Below are 18076 nucleotides of genomic sequence, written 5' to 3' on the forward strand. Positions count from 1 at the left end.
TAAAAAAATAAGAAGCCCTGTAGCACTTTGTCCTCTCAGCATATTCCCAATACAGATTAGTAATGGCCCTTGTAATTGTCTGAGCTCTCTATTTCACACACAAATAAAATGCTGTATGTATAGCATATGTAAGGGAATTTAAAGTACGGTATTACTTTATTTGTTTGTGAATGTACATAACATTTTTCTTTCTGCGGCTATGCATCTCCAAAGAGTAGTAGTCCTGTAATTCTTCATATATGAAGGATTAGCATGCCATTATTACCAACCACCATTATACCTGTGAAACATTACATATTCAGGAAGTTGGTTTGTAAATCTATTCAGCCCAACTGTCATACATGCCAGTGCAGGTGGTTGCTCACCTTGATCACTGGTGAAGTTCACTGTGAGCAAACAGAGAGCAAATCCTCGTGTCTACACAGATGGGACTGGACAGATGGAGATTTTAACAGGGCAGCTGATGTCCTTGGGCACTGGAGAATTTAAGTTTTGTGGATGGAAAGTAGGTAACTGCCCAACATTGTACATTAGGTGAATGACTACTCCTATGACTTCAAGCCCCGGTTTCAACCCACAAGGCTGCAGTATGAGACAAATGCTTTGTCAGATGTAAAATATGAAAATAAAGATTATATGCATTGTTTGGATATAGTAAATACAGTAATAAATAATGAAATTGTTATTGGTTCATTTTAACATCCATCACAGTAAAATATCTTGACAATTATCAATAGGTTTGCCGTAAAAATCTGTTTTTGGACCCCACGAGCATAGTAAAACAAGCACACACACACACACACACACCCTCACACACACACACACACACACACACACACACACACACACACACACACACACACACACACACACAGGTTCCAGGAACTGAACACACTGTTGCTCAGTCAAACCAGGTGCCTGCATGAGATGTAAAGAAAAAAACTGCTATTGGAATATCTGTAAGCAATTTCTTTATAATTTACATTCTCATTCCTCGACACATACAATATTCCCCTTCACGGTGTAAGAATACGGTTCATTTGACTTCAATACCAAGCTACGACTTTGGCTGCTTGATCATAAAAGGCCATGAGGTCAAGTGTGCTAAACCCAAAAAGCATACCTCTTCAATTCTCCCCCTCTTATCTCTCTTCACTCAAGAGGTGATTACCTTCATCATTTTTTTAAGGAGGGAACTTTTCTACTGCAGCTCTAACAAAGAGGTTTCTTAACCTCTAAATGACCAGGACAGTCAAATCAAATCCATTTGCCATAACTGATGCAGTAAAATGAAATATTTCTGAGAAAAAAAAGCCTATGCATTGCATTGTTTTGGCGGTTCAACAATTCTTTTCTTTATTCTGCATCTGCAATTGGCACGTGAAGTACCAAAGATTTATAAATTGATAAACCAAAAGGACATGCTTTCAACCAAACATTGCATGAGAAAAATGTTTTGTACATGGATTTTAGTGACATTATTAGTATTATTACTGACTATATATTTGTTTGTCTCCAGATATCCTTGCTAGCCCCTAGCGATGCTATCCCACTATGTGTAGATGCAGAGCCACAATAAAGCAGAATTGATTTTTTTTTTTTTCGCCCCTTTGATTTTAAAGGACAAAGGAAGGGGAGTCCATGCCCTGAAGAATCTGCCTTAATGGAACTGCAGAGAGATGCCTTGTCTGGTGGCAGGTGTCACTCAGAGGGGCCTATTGTGTGTGTATTTCCAGGGACATGCTGCCACCATTTCATGGAAAAGTCAAACTTTGTTGTAATTAGTTTGTGATAGGAGGTGGGCTAACAAGCTTAGGGACACATTTTGTTTATGCACTCCTCTGGCTAATTTCTCAGCTGGAGTGTTGTTTACTCAGTGCATACAATTACAAAACACATTAGTCTGCCCATTGGCCAATCTCATGGGGGACACACTTCATATAACATTTAAGGTTTATAAGCTGTCCATTGATAATACGAAATTACATAGGAATCTGAAATATTTTTGTATTCTTTAATTGCCTTGCTCAGCTCATTACCTTGCTATATATATATATATATATATATATATATATATATATATATATATATATATATATATATATATATATATATATATAGTATATACTGAAACAAAATCTTGATATTGTATATGTTAATTAAGGCCTACATTTTAAAAACAGTAACAAAAAATTGTAAAATAAAACTAACAACAAATACCTGCTCACATTGGGCAGGGAGTGCAAACCACAGTACCATCATGTCATAAGACTGCAGTGAAGTAAACAATGAATCACAGCAGTTAATCGCTGCTCTCTATTACCCAATGTGTCAAACCAAAAAATGGATCCCGCAGGTGTAGTTATTGTAATTAGGCTGCTCAAAGCAACTGGAGGAAAAAGCCTGTGCTCTTGCCAGTGGGGGGGTAAGAGTGAGTGAGAGGAAAAGAGAGAGGAGCTGACTTCCAAGTGTGGATAAAGGGATAAGCTCACACCAAGAAAAAATGCCATCATTTAAAGAATCCCTCCCTCAACAGCAACCCAAGGACAACCACGCCGTGAAACTGACCCAGAGGTGTTATGGTTCATTGAACACATTCTCATCCCCCTGTCAACACAGTATTTTCAATACCTGAAGGATGATTCTCTGTAGCTGTGGTCGCACTGTAGGAGCACGGTGCGGGGGGAGGAGCACATTGTGACCTTTGAAGTACAGTGGAAAAGCACTTTAATTACATCTAAGGAAGGTAAATATATGTCTTCATGACTGGGTTAGGAAATTGGCTGGGAAGCCTTGGCTGCACTATAATATCAGATTCTTTTAATCTTCATATTCACTTACAATGATTCAGACACAGTTAACGGCTTTTGGTAGTTCTGAGCAGAATGCAAGCTCATTTCTAAATATCTGTGGTCACAAAATGATTAAAGGAAAATACAAAAAATATGTCACACAAAATGATGTTTATGTTCTTCTGACTTTTCTCTAATCTTTTCTTTTTTCTCTCTTGTAAAATACTGGGTACTTTCACCTCTTCATATTTGTAAATATTCTTCATAAAACTACTATTTTACTTAACATCTTGGTTATGGGCTGACAACGTATGTCCACACTAAAACCATAATCTGTAATGATGGGTCAGCGAAGCAGATGTGACATCATCAAGATGTAATATATAGAACGGACCTCAATTATTTTGCATCCTTAAAGCTTTAGTCTGTAACTTTTTGATATTAATGAACGTCCTTTACATTGAAGCCATTGCCAAATGAGTTGCTACAAAGCTAATTAAGACTATCAGCTCCACACAACTCTCTCTGTATTTCTCAGTATGGCTATGTTCAGAAGATTGTGTTGTCTGGTGACTTTCGCGTGCAGAAGCTCGAGTGAAGATAATTACCTCTTCTGAAGAGTCCATCATGTTTTTTTAATTCTCCGTGTCCTCCTTGGCTACTAGCACCTGTGTCGGGAAGGAGTGGGGGTGCGTGCACGATCACAGAAGGCTTGCATCATGTGGATGCGCTGACAGTTTTGTTGTCATGACTTAGAATTCCTCATGGGGGCGACAGAAATTACGCACTATAGCTTTAAAAAATGTGTCTCTTAAATGAAAAATACATTCTTAAACCTTTCTTGAAGCAATAGTTCAACATTTTGGGAAATATACTTTGTTTTTAGGCCAAGAGTTAGATAATATCAATTCCCCCCATTACATCTGTCCGGTACATAGTAAGCTACAGCCAGTAGCTGGTTAGCTTAGCGCCAAACTTTTACTTTAAGCCACTGTAACTCAAAAGAACACATTTTATTTAGGTGTCAGATAACAGCTTATTTATTTGATTACTTAGTTTAGAAACATTTCAGCATAGTAAAAAGGTGTCATACTGCAACAGCAGTTTGGACCTTGAAGCACCAAAACATCATCAGTATACAGACGGTTTAATTCAGAGCTGGGTGTGCATGTCTTCATGCCTTGATAAAACCTCATCCAGTGGGCATGCCGTTGACTCTGGAGTCCATTGTGTTTCCCAGCTGTGCGCACACTTAGAAGCAGCTGATAGATTTAAGAAGGTCACCTTGGCTTGGATGCTGTCACCTCTCTGCTGACCCGCCTGTCTTTCTTTCTACAGAAGCAACAGTCCTTAGAGTATGAGTAATTATGTGAGCGTGTGTAGCCTCTATCATCATGCATACTCAACCTCTTTCAAAGCCTCACAAGAGCTACCGCTTTAAACCGCTACATCTCCATCGATAGACAATTACTCTAGTCCGGAGGAGAATTTATCTCTAGGTTTGCCTTCACAAGAGAATAATTTGCAAATTCAATTGAGTGAAACAAAAGGTTAATAGTTGTGTGGGAGGCAGAGAACATAAATACTTTGCAAAGCAACTTGGCGGAAATGGATTCTTATCCGACAGAGGGTTAACTAAATTTTCTCTTACGACATTATGCGTGTCTCCCCGGCGCTAATCTGTATCAATGCATCAGAAAGCCAGATGGCAGGGAGTCATTGTGGGAATACAATAACTGACAGGCAGAAGAGCTTTTAAGACGGATAGAGAGAGGGAGAGCGAGGGGCAGAGGCAACACACAATGAAATTCTACTACGTAAATAATTAAACACCTGATGACCTACACAAAAACAATACAAATCGTTACAGAGTAAGTGGTAAAATGTATGATGATATCATTACACATACAACATATAATATTGTAATATATAGTATTATACAGATGGTAATTCATTATCTATATGAAATCAGTATAGATATTGCTTAACCATGAAAACATACAAAAACCCTGCATGCTCATGAATGTACTGTCTATGTGATTATTATTATATGTTTAAAGTCAAACTGAAATTAAAATCCTCTACGCGTTTTGTGTAAGGAAATGTATTAAAAATGATTACTGGAACTATTATGGATTTGAAAAGATAAAACCGTGGGAAAAACAGTGACAAACAGTGTGTCTTCATTCCTCTGGGAGGGGGGGGGGCATTTCCCATTGCAGTGTTTGACTGACCTTTGAGGACAAGCAATGCTAGGAGACGCCCTGTCAATTTCCGTGGTGCGCCACCATGGATGTATTATAAGAACTGGATACGGTGTTTGAGGTGGTGCCCCGTTCATTCCTATGAGAGTTGCTCAGTGGCGCATGAAGGATGAATGGCACAGCTTGGTCACTGTGTGGCCCATAGAGCAGGCGCACTAGAGACTTTTGCTGGCCGAGCCGGCTACTTCCAGTTTGGCGCTCCGCTAACTTGAATGGGGAATGGTGAAATTCCACTGTTGGGCCACTGTGTTTAATTGGCTTCAAAGCCTGGCGCACTTTCAGGGGGCCTGTATGCCATGACTGTACCCGCCATAGCCCTGTAGCCTACAAATACACTGATACAATGCTGATGTTTTCACCCATAAATAACTAGTAATGTACTGTTGAGATTTAAGTTGTGATATACTGTAAGACATCTGTCCCTTTGCAACATTATATATTAAAGTGTCTATATGTAACTTTCAGTTTGTGTTGATTTCAACGGCCCCTTTGGACAAAAGCGGTAGTGTTTTTACCACACCTGTCATAAAGGTCTAGGAGTAAGCGTTACGGGGAGGTCATATAATTGCAATGAATGTTTTGCTCGGACAGAAAATCATTAATTTACAATAAGAGAATATGTTACAGATGCATCGTTGTATACGGTAACTTAGCCTACTTAGGCCAACACAAACACGGACTAAAAGGAATAACACGTCCTTGCTAAATGGAAGGGGGACGTAATTTAATGTTGGCTACTGACGTACAACCACATCGTGCAATCTAAAGTTATTTTAAGAATGAAATAGAAATATTACATACCCGAGGGCCAATTCGGGGACATTTTTGAATCATTTACAATCCCATAATTGTCTCCATCTGTTGAAAGCCAGGCCGAGTTTCAGAAACATTTAAGAGTTACATATAGTCACTTTAAATATCATACTATTAAGTTTTGTAGCCTATTCACCATCAAGGGACTAATACAGGTATATCTTCTTTATTTTTTCAAGCCAATTAGCCTAGCTTACGTTAGCACGGTTTCCCACTCAGTGTCACTTTCATGTGACCAGTTGTGGTAATGGCAATAACCTGACTGTGACATCTCACAGCAATGAGTAGTCTAACCTCAGCACACTGTAGGATGGCCTAGTAGGATGAAGCATCACCTGCCGTCACAATGGAAGACTTCCAGTGTGTTGATGTATGTTCTGTGCAGTCCACAGTCAGCATTTCAGCATAGTCTTGTCTAAAAGTATTTAACATTTTCGTGGGAGTAAAGCAAATTCACAAACAAAACCAGAGCCTGTGTGCTTCCACTGGGATGGGATAATCCCTGGACATCTGTTTGTGAGGCGTCTTGAGATATGGGCCTGTGGAGAAAAACGTGTGGCCGTTTATTTTGGTCAGTGCCTTGCTTGAGACGATGATGAGCAACATCCTGTGCTGGACAGTAAGAGTTGGTTAGGCCTATTGTAGTGAAAGCAATTACAAAGAACAAAGATACCTGGTAGGCAAGGCAACTCTCATGATACTGGTTCATAAAAATTAAGTCTTGCCTTGTAGATAGATGAATCCAGGAAAGGTGTTTCAGAGACATATGAGGGCAATTAAGTATTACTTTGTAATACTTACACACACATGCAAGCACAGAAAAGAAAAATACAGACACAGAGGAAGAGACTGAGAAAAGACAGAGAGGTGCTTTTTGTACACACCACATGGTTCTTTCACACATTGTGACGCTGGGCTCTGTTAACATGGCAGGTTACGTGACAGAAACCAAAACTTAAAGTCCAGACCGGAGGGCAGGACATTTTCTGTTTACACTTACAATAAGTCATGGTTCCCTTTAGTGTAAACTCCGACGTTTAATCCTGATTATATGTTACATTGTACTCAGTCTGAGTGAGCCTGGTGAGTTTCAGCACTTCTTCAATTGCAAGGGAAAAAAAGTATTAACAAGACAAGGCCTTGCTTGATTATTAGGGTAAATAAATAAATAAATTTGCAATGCAATTAATTTCTTTCTAAATATATGATGAATAATAACATTTTGTCAGCTGAATAATCTGTTTATTAGTTAGATTGCAAGTAACAAAAGGGTTAACACCATTTATCGAATCAATTTGTTCTTTTCAGCAGATGACATTAGTAATTATGTTTTTCATCAGATAATCAGTAAACTGTAGCAAATCACATTTTTATATTAATCTTTGCAACCTTGATATTAACCCAGTCTACATACTTAAGCAGTCTATTAACAGGGGATTTGCATTCCCTCATACCTCCAGTCATTTTGTTGTTTACTTGATGTTGCCAGCCAAGTTACACATTTATCATGCAGCCTTGCCAACTGTTTGAGGCTGCCATTGTATAAACAGAACTCATCTCACATTAATGAGGAGGAACTATGAGGGGCCGTCAGGGACATTATTCAGAATTACCTCTCACAAACACATGTGAAATGCTCTTACATACACTACTGAAACACTCTCACATAAACAACTGGAAGATTATTCGCTCGCACACACTACTGAAACGCTCTCACACATACAAGTGAAACGCTCTTATATACACTACTGAAACGCTCTCACACATACAAGTGAAACGCTCTTATATACACTACTGAAACGATCTCATACATACAAGTGAAACGCTCTTATATACACTACTGAAACGCTCTCAGAATCAGAATCAGAATCAGAATCAGAAAGGGCTTTATTGCCAAGTACGTTGCACATACGAGGAATATGTCATGGTGTTGTTGGAGCATGTCACACATACAGTGAATCGCTTTTATATATATATAAATTAAGATGATCAGTAGTGCGCGTGCGCAAAAGCTGCATGCTGCCTGTTACGTTACGCCAGCCTTTGAGTTTGCTTTTTTTAACTTCTTAACTTTTATTCTCTTTTTGTTCGTGCTTATTTTTTCACTGTAACTCTCTGAAGTCATGCCCTCTCTAAAGATGTTGTTTGAGAGAGTTTTTGTGTTTTATTTCATGTTTTAATGCCGCTTCCACCGGGACACTAGGGTGGCCATTTCCTTCATATCAAAAAGGAGGACACTTTGCATACACAGGGACACGCAAACAGATATTTGTTTAGTATGATCCCGTTTTAAATTTTAATATGTTAAAATTCTCAGCATCAATAATAATAATTAATGAATATATATTATATTATATATAATAATATTTATATATAATAACAATGTGCAATAAATACTGTGCAATACCATTCCATTTTCACTGTGCAATCTATTGCCCATGTGCAACTGCTGCCGCTGCTACTATTTGTGTTATCTGTTTGTGGATTCTTACTGTTATTTTGTATTTATGTTTTTTTCTCTATCCACTTTGCTGCTGTAACATTGGAATTTTCCCATTGTGGGACAAATAAAGGAATATCTTATCTTATCTTTTCCACCAGATTACATAAAGGTGCATACACATAACACATAGCTAATAATAAATATACAAGATACAGCTCATGACAACGGGCCCTTCCAATTCAGATTACATAGGTCTAATAAACATCATACAGAAACTGTTCTTAATGTTTTTATCTGGATAGATAAAGGGTAAAAAAATACAGCACCTTCTGTTTCAGATGTATAGGCTTTGCCTAGGCTTTGCCTATACATATAAGTATGAGCATTTTCAGAATTTTAGTCCAACAACCTAGTTAACATTACGTTCTCTGTCGCTGAGAGCTTGATTGACAGCCTGGTGGTCAACACATGGCTCATTTGAATATTAAAATTAGCCATGTGTTGAAAATGTAACCAATGAAATTACTTATTTTGACACAGCTTTTTTGACACACATTTTTAGCCAATAAGTATTAAACTAACAAGGTAATGTGTCAAAAGGCGGACCTTTTTATTATTTTCTCAAAAGGAGGACAAATGAGTGTCAGGATTAAGGCTGCGCCTGCAGCCGGACTGTCCAGCCTAAAGCCGGAGGAATGGCCATAATATATAATATATAAAATATATAATATATAAAATATATATATATATATATATATATATATATATATATATATATATATATATATATATATATATAATATTTCACTATAATATGTGAAAGGATTTCACTATAGTGTGTGAGAGGTGTTTCACTTGGTTATATGAGAGCTTTTCACTATAATGTGTGAAAGGATTTCACTATAGTGTGTGAGAGGTGTTTCAGTAAAACTGGAAGGCATTTCAGTCAAAACGGAAGGTGTTTCAGTAAAACCGGAAGGGCTTCCGTTCAACAAAAATGTGCAATTCACAGCGCAATTCACGTGTTGATCGTCAGCCACGTTTTTCGCAACACTAATGTATGCCCAACAGCCTGCAAGCAGCCTAACCGAGGCAGCAGCATTACTTCACACTGTACTGGCGTCAGCGGAGACCACCAGAACCTTGTCAAATGCGACAACAGTCGGGCAGCAACCGACTGTTGCAACTTCAAGCCGCGACACACTGGACAGTCACATAGCGTCGCCTTTTCCCCTCCAGACCTATGCTCCGGACATCACAGCAGCATGACACTGCCAACTGCAGCTTCAGTCCATAACAGACAGGGATCTGTTGGTACAAGACATTGGCATGTTTCAGGTCATCCACAGGGTTCAAGGTCCATTTCAAAAGGTATTCAGTGTTAGTTGTTGTACAGTCAGATCAATCTCAAAAGGAGTAATAATTTTAACCATTGACCAGCAAGGTGTAAGACTAGCTTCACAAAATCTATTATAAAAAACCAAGGGACAATTTGACAGTGTACAATTGAATTATGGATTGTACAATTATTCCATGTTGTTTGTACAGATTCTGTGAAGGACTGAAAACTCTTGGGGTTCTGGACCAAATACGAAGACAGCTTTCGACCCCTGTTCTGCTATGAGCCGAACACACTGACTGCTGACCAGGTGGATGATCTTTTCAGCATTCATCTCTCTCCAGAAGGGAGCAACAAGAGAGCTGCTGAGGAGGGACTATCTCCAAGATGCAGAAGGTAATTAATGGTTTAATGGTCAAATAAACTGATGCATCTGTTTTTTTAGTATCATTCTTTTTATTTTATTCTCTTGGTAGTTGTAACATTATCACAAAGCAACCTGCGAATGTTGAAAGATGAAAGACCTGTTATAAATCCATTGCTATAAGAGGCATTCAGATTTTAGACGCTTTGGTTTTGAGAAGTGAAATACGCTTACTGGACAATTTATTCAGTGTCAGCTGATTCAGATTTTAGACGCTTTGGTTTTGAGAAGTGAAATACGCTTACTGGACAATTTATTCAGTGTCAGCTGATTCAGATTTTAGACGCTTTGGTTTTGAGAAGTGAAATACGCTTACTGGACAATTTATTCAGTGTCAGCTGATGTTAAGTGCTTTAGAGATGAGTCACATACACATTAATTGGGCCAACTACCACTGATATTTTTGTTTTTACAGAAGAAGAAGGGCCATCCAAACTAGAGAAGATATTGGCCTTCACAACTGGAGCATCTGTGGTACCACCTATCAGCTTTTCCCCAACTCCTTCTGTCCAGTTCATTCACAAAGGAGATGATGGCTTCTCTACTTCAATGTTCCCTCTTGCCAACACATGTGTTAACTGCATCAAGTTGCCACTACATGTGTCTTACCAACTGTTCAAGGAGAAGTTTGACTTTGCATTAGGAAACACATATGGGTTTGGCAGGGCATGAACATGTCATGCTCTGAAAACTTTTTCTATCTGTGTCTCACTTTCTCTGTTTGTCTCTACCTTTCTGAAAAAAGTTTAAAACAAGACAGTTATTATTTTCATTTCTGAATGCCGTATGCAATATAACTTATGTATTTTATATAGTTTCACCACAATTCAGTTGACTCAGTCAGCCTATGTTTTAAAACATATTTACATTTATTTTTAACGGCATGTTTCATATTCTTACCAAATTTTCTTTTAACATATACTTGTTTCGACAGTTAAAATTTAAACAATTAAGCTGAACATATGCTCTGTATCCCTTTCTGTGACTCACTTTCTGTCTCTTATTTGTCTATCAATCTGTTTGCTTCTCTGATGTGTCTGTCTGTTTCTCCCTCTGCCTGTTTAAGTCTCTGTTTGTCTCTTTTGTCCTGTCTTTGAATGTTCGTTCCTTTGAACAAATGTTTATCAGGTTCATTTATTTTTCATAAAATGTTTTACAACTTTAATTCACAGAATACACTGCACAAGTGAAGAAAACATTTTAACAAACCTTAACATAACTCCCATGTTATTCACTGAAGAAAGTGCAGAAGTGAAAAAAAAAAAATAATGTTCATTGTGGTCTCATTAATTATTACATCTACAGTATGTCTGGAATTACAACATTATTATTGGTTTGAAGTTCAGGTAATGGCCCTTCTTCATCAATGCCGTAGTAGTTATCGGCATCAAAAATGCTGTTTAGAACTGGATGGATTTCTGCATTATTAATGACACCTGAATGCCACAGCTGGAGAGGTGTCTGCCCCCTTTGTGTGGAGAGGCCATGGTTGTTCCATTGATGAATTATGTTACTGCTCTTTCAATCCTTGGTAAATAAACACAATGCAGACAAAATAAATGTAGTTCATTCAATGAATCCAGTACACCCTGTTCCTCCATGAAGTTAAAGATGTTTATAAAGTGTCTAGATACAACTCTATTGAGTTCTGCCCATAGTCTCTCAATCAATATGAGCACATTTTACTAGTATGTGGTAAAGCTTTTTTGTAGTTTATGCAAAATGTTGTGCGTGTAAGAGAGCTTTTCAGTAGTGTATATAAGAGCGTTTCACTTGTATGTGTGAGAGCGTTTCAGTAGTGTATATAAGAGCGTTTCACTTGTATGTGTGAGAGCGTTTCAGTAGTGTATATAAGAGCGTTTCACTTGTATGTATGAGAGCGTTTCAGTAGTGTGTGCGAGCGAATAATCTTCCAGTTGTTTATGTGAGAGTGTTTCAGTAGTGTATGTAAGAGGATTTCACATGTGTTTGTGAGAGGTAATTCTGAATAATGTCCCTGACGGCCCCTCATAAGGAACGGTAATAAAACACAATAAATCTATAAAAATCTTGTTATGAATATTACCTCTCATCGCAAAAGCATTTGTGTCCTTCAATCCAAATGAAGACAAACTTGTTTGTTGTCATACTCGAGAAGTCAAAAAATAGTTAGAATTATGACACACACATATCAGAAATTATTACTGGCAGTTTGACCAGCATGATATACTATAAATAGTGGTCAAAGGATTACAAAAATGCTCCAAATCAACACCTTGATAGAATAGCAGGTATATATTACACCTTCTAAAATAAATATCAAGTACTACTCTATAATTAAGCATATAACCAGTGAACTTCAATATTATGTATTGCTGTATATTTTCTGTAATTTGAGTCAGAGGCTACTTCTCTTGCTCTGATTGCTTTCAAAAGGTTGCTTTGACCAGAGTGAACATCCTTTTTATAAAATAGGTCAAACCACTCCAGGTATAATCATACCTCTAGTTTGTTATTAACCTCTATAAACAGATATCTGCATATGAATGCATAATCTGTAGGCAATGGGACAGGATTTTGGTATCGGAGGCGTTCTGTTTTTTTGTTTATAGTCCGAGTAGTATTGACATATCACGTTAGAGCGGGATTTGGTTGCATCCATGTAAACAGTCTGTGTGGAGCACAAAAGAGGCGGAACACATTGGCCGGAATGCAATCTTGGAACCCATTGGCTATCGTCTGATGACAATTTAGCTTTATAGTTTATTTATCTGCATTAATCTGCAGATATATGTTTATAGAGACGTCGTCTTTCAACACCAACTCCATTCTTGCATCTGAGGTTACTAATTAGACCCGGCGCACGGAAGAGGAAATCTTGGCCCATATATCCGATTGGCTTTTGCTCCCAGAAGCTTAATCGTCATCAGACTGATATCCGACGGGTTCCGAGATTGGTTTGTTATTTTGTTTACTTTGTTGCATTTTATATTAGATTGAAGAAGCCATAGTTGGTACAAAAGTAACTGTAAAATAACTAGAATGTGTGCATTAAATTAATTAAATAAAGCAGGCATAACTAAATTTTAATTCTTAGACAGATTTTATTATGGCAAACTTGTGAAAGGTTTAGGCACTGTAATTTGACAACCTCATACTGTCCTGTTACAAAATAATATTGTTTGATACTACTGTGTCTGTGTGTATGGTAGGGATATCATGCATAATTCAGCTCATGTCTAAGTAAGGGGGCTTAAGGTGAGACTAGAAGTTTGCAGCAAGTCGTGAGGCAGCAGATGAGATTGCTGATACTGGCAGGATATCACGTTGGCTGAGCGAGCTCCGGCATAAATAAATGCAAATGTTGGCTAAGTGCCCACAGAGGGAGTTAGTATCACACAGTTGGGCCTGCTTTGACTACCTGCCCAGGTACAGAGTATTCTTTCTTTTTCTGAAACATGCACCAGGAAATCATCAATATCATAATGCTAACCCATGGATATGGAAAGGGTCCATTTGCTTAGGTCCGACAAAAAACACCACTTTTCACATTTCTTTCTTCCTTATTTATTCTTTCTAACTTTTATTTTCTTGAGGCAATAGTGTTTACATCCAGATACTTTTTTTTCAATGAGAGCAGCTGTAATTGAGCCAGTTACCTTATAGCGCCAAACAAGCAAAACCCCAAGCAGGGCAGCACACTCACGATTAAAGTGAACATCATAATTAAAGTTGAAACTCACGTTATGCTGGTGGGCACATATATCGCACACCGTTACGCTACATGCCTCTCTCTGATAGGATTCCTGCCCCTTTATATTTAGTGAGAGGCATCAGCAGGGATCAGTAGAAGATCACTGATTTCCCCCTACAGCCTCTCCATTTAGCTCAGCCAAAACCCAGTCACAGACCACAATCCCACTACTATTCAACCCATTTGCACTACTCATTTAGGTAAAATAGGGACCATAACGTTTTAGCAGCCACACAAGTGAGAAAATGACAGCATTACTCACATGTTACATGTACTCGTGAACTGCCATTATAGATCATCATTTATTAAATGGCACTTTATAGGCCTTCACACCTGGAATCAAATGGTCTCAGTAATCAAAAAGAGCTGTTTAGGTGTTCAAGAGAACAGAGCAAAAAAGTGGTTTGCATGCTGCATGTGTTTTACATGACTGACCATCAGCTCAATACCTGACAGAGGCCAAATATACCCATCTGATTTCCAGAAAAGATGATCTGATGTGCCCCTATAGAAAGTGACAGCAAAGAAGAAGGGACTCACCTTATCTCAGTATTGTGATAAGGTCAGATTCTCTCTGTTTGATTACTTCCAACAAAGCTCCTTGTTGTTCCCTTTTTGCGAGTCTCATGTGTATCAAAGTGCACAAGCAAGAAATTGCTAAGAGTCTATTATAGGCAAAATCTATCCTGCATTGTATCCTGGCATCTCTCAATCCATCCTACAGCCAGCCTCTGAGGGATGACTGAAGGGGTGTTGGAGACAAGGTGTCCAGGATTTTCAGGATCTTGTAAGGACTGGGGATTGGGGGACGTAGAGTCTACACCTGTCAACAGAGGTGCCAGCCATCATCGGCTTGCAGAAAATACGATATGATAGGCGAATGGCCTAATATTTGGTGGTTTTCCCATAGTGGGTGCTGTTTGGGGAGAATGTCCAGACGGTTACTAATGACCCTTGTCTGCCACCAGCTCTGCCTAGGGAAACTGAGGAATGGTTTGGTCAGATTGATGGAGGAAGTTGAGAAAAGAATAGAAGTGTGGAGTTGCCCTTCCCTGCAGCAATGTATACTGTATTTTTACACTGGGAAGAAAAAAAAACTGGTTACTGACAACCTGTCTTTTTTCTGATTGTCTGTCCATAAATTATTAATGGGACACACTATTTCCCTTGAGCCTTGGCACAGGCATATTCTGCTATTTTAAAAGGTCCATCTTTTTCTCTGAGTCTAACGTAGTCAAGCGGTAGTGGTGACAGAAATATGTACAATTTCACGACACAAGATATTTTTAGCACGAAAGGACAATATCCTTGGATTTGATTCCGTCTGACTTACTGAGTTCTGTGGATGTTTGTGTGTTTGTGTATTAGCCGGGCACTTACACGACCAGTGGTTTTCATTAGGCCCGCGGATCAGCTCTCTCTGTTTTTACTGTTGATTTGTTGGTACTGACTAGCATGCAGTCGTCACTCATTACACCAAAGTCCATCCACTAGAGTGTGTCTGGCTGGCTCCAGAACCTTGACTTGCCATTTCTCTCCAACTGGAGAATGAGAAGGAAAAGACAGGGGAAGGAGAGGGGGGAATGAGTGGCAGAGAATGAGAATGTATCGAATCGTATTGTAAACTCAACTGCAGATTACCAGGTTACCAAATTGCTCCAAACACAATGAGAATGTTCTTAATGTTAGCTGAAGCTGTAAGAATTAAACCAGAATCTACATGAAAGAGCTGGAGCTCTGGAGTGAATTAAATGGCAACGATGAGTGGATGTGACAGAGCTATCATGAAAAAGAAAGAACAACGGAGCATCAGGCATATATCTGATTTAATCAGAAGTGATATGGGAGTAATCCTTATGTTAGGTCTAAGAAACGGAAATGCAGATGGCAAGAACAGTACAACCAAGTCATCAGACATAGTCATCATTTGCAGACCCTGCCCTGAGGAGCAAGCTTAGGCACTAACAGTGTACAATAATGGTCTGACTCAAAGGGCAAATGCCATATTATAATAGTAAATTACTTCTTACTCAGTTGATCAGGCTATAAATTCATGACATTTACAATTTACAAGGGGATTATTGGGAGGCATTTTTATGGTGGATTGTTTCTTATATTTCTTATATCCTGAGTAGGGATGCACCGAATCCAGATTTTCGGGGTTCGGCCGAATACCGAATCCAATGGTTAAGATTCTGCCGAATCGGAAACCGAATACCGAATCCTCCTCCTATCCTCAGTCCATTAACACAGTAAACACATTAATGAAGTAAACAACGTCCACAGCCTCTAAAATAGTTAATTGTAACAACTTAATGTTGAATTCACGCGCTCTTTTCGCATCGTAGGAAAGCACATCGCTATCGCCAGATGAGTGACAATTTTGTTGGCAAATTTTCGCTAACCAGTGCATGATGAAGGCATGTTGGGTGGGTGAAATTAGAAAGCTAATGTTAGCTAACGAGCAGCAGCCAGCCATTCGGTCGCTCTGCTCCCACTGCCGAGAGAACAGCCGACAGCACAGGAGAGGCACTGTCTGGCTAACAAAAGTTTTTAGCTGTGACTGTCCTTCCTTTGCCGTACCTGAGGTTGCTGCATTTTGGCTGCTGTCTGTAGATTCCTTCATGTGCGGCTCATATTCTTTCGGATGTTTTATGCGCAGGTGTTTTGGCAGCAGCGATGTTGTGTGTTTTGGGTCCTTGCCGCCGCGCCACAAGTCGGCATTGCGGGTTGGGCGTGTGGCTCGGCTTGGGTCGCCTTCTTTTGGCTGCGGGTGCTGCGGGTGCTGCTGGGCGGCGCTTTTTCTGCTCGTGAGTTCCATTTTCAATTTCTCACAGCCTACTGCGTTGAACGGTCCACCTACGTAACCACCTTCCCGTAATCAACGGCGGCGTCATTATGTCGACCAGCGTAGCGCGCTTAGTGCAAGTGTAGGGTTCGGTGGAAAAAAATTCTAAGGTTCGGCAGAAACTGAACCCCGTCAAAAAGCTCAATATTCGGCCGAATCCGAACCCAAATCCTGGATTCGGTGCATCCCTAATCCTGAGGCACCATTGAATCATGTAAGGGTGAAGTCTGTCTTAAAATAACCCAATATAACAGTTTTTATTATCATTTGGAAAATATTGATAAGTATTTCCTCTTCATAAGTTGATGTAGCTGCTTGACCTGTTGCGCTAATAAACAGCATCTTGTTTTTCAAGAACGCTATGTCTCTGCTGGTAATGTCAGCTAACTTTACCGATTCTAAGATTCATGGATCTTGGATGGAAGGATTAAAGTAATTTGGAATAAAAAAATTAAAAATCAATTGCTGACATTAGGAGAAACTCATCAGAGGTAAAAACAGGAGGGTATACATCAAAAGGGCAACACATCGGTGGTAGAAAGGTTTAAGAACGGGATCCATTCATCCAAAGTCCCACTGAAAATTAAACAGCTAGGACATACCCCGTACAAATGCAGGTCCAGACACCGACATTTAATAAAAGGTAAGCTAAATTTATTGTTACAAGGGCTGTGGATGTAGATAACAGAAATGCTAATTTTAGTTACCTATCTCATGTTTCTAAGCTAATAGTAAGAATGAGTGCACAATTAATGTAGTAAATTGGCTGTGGGTTGGACAGACAAAAACTTAAATTACCTTACTTGTTGACTAAAACTAACAATAATTAAATGACTGAAACTAAAATGAATCTAGCCTACATTTTCATTAAAAGATCAACAAAATCAAAACAACAAACAAACAAAATCAGGTGCGAAAATTAGCTGCTAACTGCTGATGCAATCAGTCAAAGACAATTTGTGCAATTTATATCCTCTTCAAATAACAGACTCCGAGGTCCCAAAGTCAATGTTGAAAATCCTCTGCATCAATACGAAATAAATGCCATATGATATACTTGCCATCTAAAAATATATGGTTTGAAGCAGAATCTGTAGGGTGTGTATTTATAGATACTTTATACAACCAGCATATGGATTGAGTTATCTGTGTAGGCGCACTGTCCTCTCATTGCAGCATCACCATTTTCCCTACTTGCATTAATCATGCTTATGTCCCATAATGCAATCAAAAGCTTAATGGCAAACACGACCCAGCGGCACAATGCTGATGCAGGACATTTTTCTTGCTGGCATAAGTGGACACATAAATAAGTGAGTTAGGGTAATCAGGGAATAGAGATAGTAGCGGCTCCGGGTATGTGTGCTTGTGTGCCTATCTGTCTACAACGTCAGCCCAATATCGATCACATTCACAGTTG

The 18076-nt window shown here is 38.9% G+C and overlaps 1 long non-coding RNA gene across 1 annotated transcript; it reads right to left on the reverse strand.

Annotated features, from left to right (window-relative positions):
- Nucleotides 1-2940: 2940 nt before the first annotated feature.
- LOC118495586 lies at nt 2941-14887 on the reverse strand. The gene is made up of 4 exons (XR_004898052.1): nt 14877-14887; nt 10576-10577; nt 8291-8298; nt 2941-3004 (listed from the first exon to the last, which is right to left on the reverse strand). It is a non-coding gene; the product is annotated as an uncharacterized LOC118495586 (long non-coding RNA).
- Between the last annotated feature and the right edge of the window lie 3189 nt (nt 14888-18076).

The sequence above is a fragment of the Sander lucioperca genome, chromosome 8 (genome assembly GCF_008315115.2).
Source record: "Sander lucioperca isolate FBNREF2018 chromosome 8, SLUC_FBN_1.2, whole genome shotgun sequence".
Classification (NCBI taxonomy): domain Eukaryota; kingdom Metazoa; phylum Chordata; class Actinopteri; order Perciformes; family Percidae; genus Sander; species Sander lucioperca.